The sequence below is a fragment of the Taudactylus pleione genome, unplaced genomic scaffold (genome assembly GCF_031769625.1).
Source record: "Taudactylus pleione unplaced genomic scaffold, aTauple2 ptg000016l, whole genome shotgun sequence".
Lineage (NCBI taxonomy): Eukaryota > Metazoa > Chordata > Amphibia > Anura > Myobatrachidae > Taudactylus > Taudactylus pleione.
This window is the reverse complement of record NW_028284418.1, coordinates 31,397,065-31,407,775: the sequence shown is the minus strand read 5'-3', so window position 1 is coordinate 31,407,775 and position 10,711 is coordinate 31,397,065.

Below are 10,711 nucleotides of genomic sequence, written 5' to 3'. Positions count from 1 at the left end.
TCACACGGCAAGACATAGTGGGTGTGCTAATGTCTTGCTAATGATCGCAGGATTTGCATACTTTGGCAGTTGATGGCTGCGTGCGAACGCATCCTAGCAAACGGGTCTGAATCAGGCCCTAAGTTCTTGAACCTCTCATTAACTATGACGTAATGTCCTGGGCCAAAATATATTTTCCACAGGATAAGTTTTATTTTAAAGTTCCTTCTGAGTGCCTTCCTTCAAAATACTATATATATATATATATATATATAAATATATATATAATATATATATATTATATAAATAATTGTTTGTCTATAGCTCCAGCCCCAGTAGCTCAACCCACAGTTCCTGAACCTCTTTTTCCAGAAAAATAGCCCTGGAAGTACTGTATGTAACATGATTTAGATACAGATGGAGTGTGGGGAACAAACAGTGACGTAACTAGGGTATTTGGAGCCCAGGGCAAGATGAAAATGGAGGCTCCCCCATGTATGTGCGTGCACCGAAAAGATGGGCATGGCCACATGCCAGAAGGGGCGTGGCTACTGAAAAATGGTGGCATGTCAACATGACACACCACTGTTTCTCGTCACTCTCAGAACATTCCCTTCTATTCCATATGCTTCTTAATTCCCCCCAGTAGTAATCCCCTTATACAATGCCCCCAGTAGTAGTGCCGCTAATGCAATGCCCCTACTAGTAGTGCCACTCGAGCAATGCCCACTGTAGAAGTGCCCCTTATGAAATGTCCCCAGTAGCAGTGCCCCTTATGCAATGCCCCCTGTAGTAGTGCTCCTTATGTAGTGCCCCCTGTTGTAGTGCCCCCAGTAGTGTCCCTTATACATTGCCCCTAGTAGTGCCCCTTATGCAGTGCCCCCAATAGTGCCCCTTATACAGTACCCAAAGTAGTGCCCATTATACAGTGGCCCCGGTAGTGCCTCTTATGCAGTGCTCCCAGTAGTGCCCCTTATACAGTGCCCCCAGTAGTGTCCTTTATACAGTGCTCCCAGTAGTGCCCTTCATGCAGTGCCCCTTATACAGTGCCCTCAGTAGAGACCCTTATGCAGTGCCCCCTGTTGTAGTGCAGATTATGCAGTGTCCCTTATGTAGAGCCCCTAGTAGTGCCCCTTATACAGTGCCCCCAGTAGCACCCCTTATGCAGTGCTCCTTATACAGTGCCCCCAGTAGTGCCCCTTATGCAGTACCCCCAGTTGTGCCCTTTATACAGTGTCCCCTGTAGTGCCCTTTATACAGTGCCCCAGAAGTGCCCTTTAAACAGTGCCCCCAGTAGCGCCCGCCGCCATCTGCTCCTCCCACTCGGCACTATGGGAGAGATGTCATGATGTCTCTCCCTTCACCCACTATGGGAACCAGAAGACGGAGCTCATGAGTGACTCCCTTTCCACACCCCACACCCCCCTCCCGTGCCACCTGTCCGATGGCACCCAGGGCATGTGCCTGACCCCACCTAGTTATGCCACTGGAAACAAAGGACAGTTGAGAGTCAAGGGTGACACCTAGGCAGTGGGCTAGTGGGGTGGGGTTAATTGTAGAATAACCAACAGTGATAGAGATATTAGGTTGGTAACTACTATTGGCTGGTGGAAATATAATTAATTCTGTTTTGAATGTTTTAAGTTTGAGGTGGCGAGATTACATCCAAGATGAAGTGGCAGAAAGACATTCAGTGACATGGACCAATACAGATGGTTACAAATCTGGGGAGGATAGGTAGATTTGAGTATCATCCATGTACAGATGATACTGAAATCTAAAAGAGCTGATTAGTTTGCCAAGATAGGTGGTATACTGTAAATTGAGAAAAGCAGAGGACCTAAGACTGAACCTAGTGGTACCCCAACTGATAGAGGAAGCAGAGAGGAGTCAGAGTGAGAAAAACGACCTGTAAAAGAGTGGTTAGATAGGTAGGATAAGAACAATGAAAGGGCTGTGTCCGGAAGGCCAAGGGATTGTTGTAATGTTTGTATGAGAAGACAGTGGTCAACAATGTCAAAAGCAGCATAGAGATCTAGAAGAATAAGTAGTAAGACTTGGCAGTGACCAGATCATTCACTACCTTAGTCAGTGCTGTCTATGTGGAGTGTTGGGAATGATAGCCTGTTTGAAGTGGGTCCAATAAGTTGTTTGAGTTAAGAAAGTGGGTGAGGCGAGTGTAGGCAAGTCTCTCAAATAGCTTGAAGGGGCATGGGAGCTGGGAGATGGGACGGTAATTTGAGAGAGAGATAGGGTCAGAATTTCATTTTTTTTCAGAATTGGCGTAATCACTGTATGCTTGAACAGTTAAGGAAAGATACCTGTAAAGAAAGAGAGATAACAGATTTTAGTTAAGGATGGGATAAGCATAGGAGACAGAGCTTTACTGATTTGTGAGAGTATAGGATCAAGAGGAGAGGTAATAGACTAGAAGAATGAAAATAGTATAGATACTTCATCTTCATTTGTGGGGTCAACTGAAGAGAAGGTGCCAGAGGGTTTAGGGAAGGAATTAAGCAGGTCACGGGCTAAGGAAGAGCCTGCTGGATCTTATCAATCTTGTCCTAGATATAGGAAGCAAGATCTTGGGCACTGATAAAAGCAGGTGGGTAGGGTGAGGAAGGGGTAAGAAGAGATTTGAATGTATTAAAAAATCGCTTGGGGTTAGAGGCTTGGGCAGAGGCGAGAGATTGGAAATATGTTTGTTTGGCAGTATCCGGAGCATTATTATAAGAGTGGTAGATAGTCTTATATGTGAGGAAGTCACTTGGAGTATGAGATTTCCGTGCACATTTCTGTAGGTGTCTTGTTAATTTTGAATGCCACGGCTGATGTCTAAGTCTACGTGGAGTGTGATGGGTTGCTGGAGCCACTTCATTGAGGGCTATTTCTAGAGCCTGGTCCATGTGTGATACAGCTGTCTAAGGAGAAGTGAATGTACATATTGGTGAGAATAGTTGTTTTAGAGAGGTGGATAGTTGTTGAAAATTAATTGCATTAATATTTCTGCAGGTTTGAAGAGACTTGGTTGATTTCACTGACATTGTGGTTGACGTAATGGAGGAGAAAGTTCAGGTGATAAGGTTATGATCTGAGAGAGGGAAAGGAGTATTAGTGAATTCAGAAACTCAGTATAGACTGGTGAACACTAGATCAAGGCAGTGGCCCTCCTGATGAGTAAACGAGTCAGTCCATTGGGAAAGGCCCGAGGGAGGAGGTTAGAGGGAGTAGTTTGGTGGCATGAGGAGATTGTGGACTGTCAATAGGGATATTGAAATCACCCATGATGATGGTGGAGTTGTCAGAGGATAGGGCGTGAGGAAGCCAGGCAGAAAAATGTTCCAGAAATTTTGGGGGTGGGCCAGATGGGCGATAGATGGCAGAAACATTGAGAAAGGGGTGAAAGTCCTGATATAGGCCCTCATTCAGAGCCGTACGCTCTGAGCAGAGCGCACGCTCTGAATGAGGGCCGGGCTCCATTTTCATGGAGCGTCCTCCTGGACGCTCGTATAGCTGTGGGTCACCACCCACAGGCTATACGAGCGTGCTTTTTGATGGCCGCGATGGTCGAGACCATCGCGACCATCGAAATTGCGAGCCGGAGCCTGCGGTTGAGGTTTTCAACCGCAAGCTCCGGAGTGATTTTGGCTCTATCAGAGCCAAAATCACTCCCACTGACATCACTAGTGATGTCAGTGGGCCGGCTTCTGACGGGAGGCGTTCCCGTGGGAACGCCCCCGTCAGGGAGGCACGCCCCCGGCACGCCCACCAAAGGGGGCGTGCTGTCAATCAACATTGACAGCACGCCCCCTTTGATCGGACACAACGAGCGAAGGACTTTCCTTCGCTCGTCGCGTCTGGCGCATGCGCACGACGGAGCTCCCTCCGTCGTGCGCATGCTCAGTGCATAACATCGACCCACTTGCGAGCGGACAGCCGCTCGCGAGTGGGTCTGAATCAGGCCCATAGTGTACTTCAAATTATGTAAATGTGAGTGATGGTACCTGTGGGTGAACTGTATATGTGAAAGATTGGGACAGTAATATTCCAACCCCACCTCCTTTGCTATTACCAGGCCTGGAGGTGCATGTAAAGTGCAGGCCACCGTGTGAAAATGCTGCTGGGGAGGGAGTGTTTGATTGTGTGAACCATGAGGGATGAGGTTATTTAAGATAAAGAGGTCATGGATGAATGTTAGTTTGTTGCAGACAGAGCAGAATTCCATAAGGCACATTTTAGTGACTTGGAGGGTGATGGGAGGCATGTGATGTGTCTGAGGTTTGCTGGATTTATCTTCCGTTGTGAGTGGAGCTTGTGGGTGGGGCCTGGATTTGGTGATATGTCACCAGTTAATAGAAGCAGAAGGAGAAAGACATAAATATAGTTGAGAGGTATATGAAAGATTTTTATGGCGACAGGTTGAGGATGTTATTGCCAATGTATATAGATAAGTAAATAGCTCATATGTGTTCACAAGAGGGGAGTCAATTACTGAGGCTGCAATGTGTACAGAGGGATGAGTTGGAGGCATAGTGAAGGATATTATAGCCTTAGAAAATATACCATGGAGAGAATTTAGAAAAAACTATTTTTGCTATATGGTGTTTTATGACTAAAAGTGTAAATTTTTAGAATAGTACATAAACAAATGTAAAGTTTGACTTAGAAATTACCTGGCGGTCTATTTATGAAGGGAAAGGGATCCCCTGTGATAATTAAGTATTAAACTCGCTGCAAGTTCACTTCTTGTATTGGTACTTAATTATCACTTACGAAAAGCTGCTCCTTTTGCAGAGACAGCTTTTTGGGAAAAGGGGACATTTTCCCTACTTCACTGTCTCTATGCAGCCTGTCTTGAAGCTACACATGCGCAGCTTAGAAGACAGTATGTGAAGACACAGTGAAGCAGCAAGTTAGAAGCCGGAGGAGTCCAGGTCCCCCTACCCCGCCCGGCCCCTCCCATGCTCGCTCCAGCATACCTCCCCGCTCACTCACGTGCAACCCTGCTGATGGTGTCCCCCGACCCACCCGCCGACACAGATCTTCAGCTGCTGCAGGAGTCTGTGACTCCCGCTGAGACAGTGCAGCCCCGCAGTGCCAGTCCCCCACCGGAGGAGAGCTCAGGGAGCCGGAAGGGAGCGGCAGGAAGGTAAGAGGACACAGCAGGGAGGGATCTTTTCAGATCCCTCTGCTGTATTGGATGCTGTACGCCATCTCAGGATGGCGTACAGTATCACTGTCAAATTCGGAAAAAAATGCTTTTTTGGAACTTGATGAATTTCATAATTCCACATCCCCATACTAAAGTATGGGGAGTGTGGAAATTATTGGGGGACACTTTTAACCAGGAGATATCTGATATCTCCTGCGTTACAAGAATGATGAATAACCCTGGTGCATAATTTCTACAAAAATAGGTGAAAATCTTACATTTCACCTGCTTTTGTAGAAATTAAGTGATGATGAATAGACCCCTATGTCACAGATGTTGTTCACACTGCACCGCGAGCTGGGTTGAACCCATGTTCAACCCTGCTCGTTACCCGGGTTGAAATGTTGGGTCGCTCTATCTGGTTTATTTCAACTGGGTCCTTTCACACTGCACAATAACACGGGTTGCAGCGCGTTCACATGAAATAACCCTGGTTGTTGCTGGCAGTGTGAAAGGGGTATTAGATATTTAAAGAAAGCAATCATATGAAGCAATTTAGGCCCAAGGTATCGTTTAAACCTTTTGGATACATAGTGTCCAGAGTATGTATCCACTTGGTCTCAACTGTAAGAGCTTCTTGGATCTATCTCCCCCCTTGAGAAGTTTAGGTGCTTGGTAAATAATTTGTACCTTGGTGACTGAAGGAATCCAGCAATCAGGGATTGAAACACTGTTTTTTCACTGTTACACTTGTTTTTGTTGTCCTGAAGACGGGGTTCAAACCCCTGAAATTTTGACCAAGTAAAACACAGCTTTTCTTCACATATTACAAGTCTCTGAGTGCCGTCTTCATATATTGTTTGGATGCATTAGCAGGGCTGGATTAAGGACTGCGGGGGCCCCTGGGCAACAAAGTTGTGGGGGTCCCTATCAATAAATATATATATGCTCACTATATATATATATATATATATATATATATATATATTTTTTTTTTTTTATATATATTTTTTTTATTATTTTGGTTCAGTGTACTTGCTTAAATATGTGTGTGGTGTGTATATATATATATATATATATATATATATATAATATATATATACTAGGCGTGAGCGGGTTCGGATTTCTGAAATCCGAACCCCCCCGAGCCCCCCCGATCCGAGGCCGATCCGAGGCTCGACTTTTCCCGCCTGACTCGGATCTGAAATTGAGGCAAAACGTCATCATCCCGCCTTCCGGGTCTCGCAGGTTTTGGATCCCATATAAGGTACCCACGTCGGTGCCATTTTCTCACTCGGCTGTGGACAGTGAAGAGGGAGGGTGGGAGTTAGGGCTGGCTCGGCTGTGTAGTGTAGTGTAGTGCAGTGTAGTGTTGTGCTGTGCTGTTCTGCGCTGTGCTGCTGTTGTCCATAGGGGCTGTGTCCACTCCTCCAAAGTCCATAGGGGCTGGCTGTGCTGTGCTGCTGTTGTCCATAGGGGCTGTGTCCACTACTCCAAAGTCCATAGGGGCTGGCTGTGTTGTGCTGTGCTGCTGTTGTCCATAGGGGCTGTGTCCACTCCTCCAAAGTCCATAGGGGCTGGCTGTGTTGTGCTGTGCTGCTGTTGTCCATAGGGGCTGTGTCCACTCCTCCAAAGTCCATAGGGGCTGGCCTTGTTGTGCTGTGCTGCTGTTGTCCATAGGGGCTGTGTCCACTCCTACAAAGTCCATAGGGGCTGGCTGGACTGTGTTGTGCAGTCAGTTGTCCATAGGGGCTGTGTCCACTCCAAAGTCCTGTGCAGAGTCCCAGTCCTAAAGGGGTGCTGTAGTGTTGTCCAGGGGGTGCTCTGTCCATCAGGGGTGCTCCCCCCAAGTGCAAAAAAATATATATATATTCTGTGTTTGTGAATTGTGTGCGCAGTAGCCGCACGTGCATCAACAAAGTAGTGCCAAGCGTGCGCCTGTGTCATAAGTAAAGGACCGGCTGGCTTGACCGTTAAAGGGTGCTGTAACCCCCAAAGTACACTCCAAACAAAATAAAAAAATATCTTCTGTGTTTGTGAATTGTGTGCGCAGTAGCCGCACGTGCATCAACAAAGTAGTGCCAAGCGTGCGCCTGTGTCATAAGTAAAGGGCCGGCTGGCTTGACCGTTAAAGGGTGCTGTAACCCCCAAAGTGCACTCCAAACAAAATAAAAAAATATTTTCTGTGTTTGTGAATTGTGTGCGCAGTAGCCGCACGTGCATCAACAAAGTAGTGCCAAGCGTGCGCCTGTGTCATAAGTAAAGGGCCGGCTGGCTTGACCATTAAAGGGTGCTGTAACCCCCAAAGTACACTCCAAACAAAATAAAAAAATATTTTCTGTGTTTGTGAATTGTGTGCGCAGTAGCCGCACGTGCATCAACAAAGAAGTGCCAAGCGTGCGCCTGTGTCATAAGTAAAGGGCCGGCTGGCTTGACCATTAAAGGGTGCTGTAACCCCCAAAGTACACTCCAAACAAAATAAAAAAATATTTTCTGTGTTTGTGATTTGTGTGTGCAGTAGCCGGACGTGCATCAACAAAGTAGTGCCAAGCGTGCGCCTGTGTCATAAGTAAAGGGCCAGGTGGCTTGACCGTTAAATGGTGCTGTAACCCCCAAAGTACACTCCAAAAAAAATAAAAAAATATTTTCTGTGTTTGTGAATTGTGTGCACTGTGGCTGCACGTGCATCAACAAAGGAGCAGCGCCAAGCATACGCCCGTGTCCCATAAGTAAAGGGCCGGCTGGCTTGACCGTTAAAGGGTGCTGTAACCCCCAAAGTACACTCCAAACAAAATAAAAAAATATTTTCTGTGTTTGTGAATTGTGTGCGCAGCAGCCGCACGTGCATCAACAAAGTAGTGCCAAGCGTGCGCCTGTGTTATAAGTAAAGGGCCGGCTGGCTTGACCGTTAAAGGGTGCTGTAACCCCCAAAGTACACTCCAAACAAAATAAAAAAATATTTTCTGTGTTTGTGAATTGTGTGCGCAGTAGCCGCACGTGCATCAACAAAGTAGTGCCAAGCGTGCGCCTGTTTCATAAGTAAAGGGCCGGCTGGCTTGACCATTAAAGGGCGCTGTAACCCCCAAAGTACACTCCAAACAAAATAAAAAAATATTTTCTGTGTTTGTGAATTGTGTGCACTGTGGCTGCACGTGCATCAACAAAGGAGCAGCGCCAAGCGTGCGCCTGTGTCCCATAAGTAAAGGGCCAGCTGGCTTGACCGTTAAAGGGTGCTGTAACCCCCAAAGGGCACTCCAAACAAAATAAAAAAATATTTTCTGTGTTTGTGTGCGCCTTAGCCGCACTTATATATCAATATAACTTAAATGGAGGACCAAACTTTCTCCGATAAAAATAAAATAGGGAAAGATCAAGAACCACTTCCTCCTAGTGCTGAAGCTGCTGCCACTAGTCATGACATAGACGATAACATGCCATCAACGTCGTCTGCCAAATCCGATGCCCAATGTCATAGTAGAGGGCACATACAATCCCAAATGACAAAGTTCAGGAAAATTACCTTGAAAAAAACATTTAAATCATCTGAAGAGAAACGTAAACTTGCCAATATGCCATTTACGACACGGAGTGGCAAGGAATGGCTAAGGTCTTTCCCTATGTTCATGACTAGTGGTTCAGCTTCACATGACGATGGAAGCCCTCGTCCCACTAAAAAATCAAACGAGTTAAGCTGGCAAAAGCACAGCAAAGAACTGTGCGTTCTAAGGAGATATCACAAATACCCAAGGAGAGTCCAAGTGTGGTGGCGGTTGCTATGCCTGGCCTTCCCAGCACTGGATGGGAAGAGGTGGCTCTTTCCACCATTTGCATGCCCCCTGCAAGTGCTGAAAGGAGCACCCACAGTCCACTTGCTGATATGCAAAATGAAGATGTCACTGTTGAAGTACAACAGGATGAGGATACTGGTGTAGCTGGCGCTGAGGAGGAAGTTGGCGAGGAGGATTCTGATGGTGATGTGGTTTGTTTAAATCAGGCTCCGGGGGAGACAGTTGTTGTCCGTGGGATGAAAAAGCCCATCACGGTCATGCCTCGGCAGAAGACCAAACATTCCACCTCTTTGGTCTGGCATTATTTCTCTCCAAATCCGGACAACAACTGTCTTGCCATATGTACTATATGTAAAGGTTAAATAAGTAGGGGTAGGGACGTTAACCACCTAGGAACATCCTCCCTTATACGGCACCTGCAGTGCGTTCATAAAAAGTTACTGTCAAGTTCAGAAACTTTGGCGAAGACCGTAAGCAGTCCAGGGACACCTAAATCCCGTTGTCCTGTTGTATCCAAGCACCTGCAAACCACACCGTCAACTCCCTCCTCGTCAATTTCCTCCTTAGTCAGGATCGGAAGTAGTCCTGCAGGCCATGTCACTGGCATGACTGACTCTCCTATCCGGAATTCCTCCGGAGGATCCTGCATTGCTACGCCTCCTGCTGCCGCTGCTGCTGTTGCTGCTGCTGGGAGTCGTTCATCATCCCAGAGAGGAAGTAGGAACACCACTACTTTTACTAAACAATTGACCCTCCAACAGTCCTTAGCGAGGAGGATGAAGTACGACAGCAGTCATCCTGAAACAAAACGTATAACTGAGGCCTTGACTGCTATGTTCGTGTTAGACGTGCATCCGGTATCCGCCATTAGTGCAGTGGGATTTAGACAATTGATGGAGGTAGTGTGTCCCCGGTTCCAAATCCCGTCTAGATTCCACTTCACTAGGCAGGTGATACCGAGACTGTACAGAAACGTCAGAAAAAGTGCCCTCAGTGTCCTGAAAAATGCCGTTGTACCCAATGTCCACTTAACCACCGCCGACAACCTCTTAGAGAAACTGAGGGAAATCATCGCCCAGTGGCTTACCCCACTTAGACTCTCCTGGGGATTTGTGATATATGACAATGCCACCAATATTGTTTGGGTATTACATCTGGGTAAATTCCAGCACGTCCCATGTTTTGCTCACACAATAAACTTGGTGGTGCAGAATTTTCTGAAAAGCGACAGGGGCGTGCAGGAGATGCTTTGCGTGGCCTGAAAAATTTCTGGCCACTTTCGCCATTCTGCGACTGCGTGCCGAAGACTGGAGCACCAGCAAACACTCTTGAACCTGCCCCGCCATCACCTGAAGCAAGAGGTTATGACGCGGAGGAACTCAACCCTCTATATGCTTCAGAGGATGGAGGAGCAGCAAAAGGCCATTCAAGCCTATACATCCACCTATGACATAGGCAAAGGAGGGGGTATGCACCTGACTCAAGCGCAGTAGAGAATGATTTCCGTGTTGTGCAAGGTTCTCCAGCCCTTCGAACTTGCCACACATGAAGTCAGTTCAGACACTGCCAGCTTGAGTCAGGTCATTCCCCTCATCAGGCTTTTGCAGAAGCAGCTGGAGAAAGTGAAGGAGGAGCTAAGACAGAGCAATTCCGCTCGGCATGTGGGACTTGTGGATGAAGCCCTTCATTCGCTTTGCCAGGATTCCAGGGTGGTCAATCTGTTGAAATCAGACCACTACATTTTGGCCACCGTGCTCGATCCTAGGTTTAAAGCCTATGTGGTGTCTCTCTT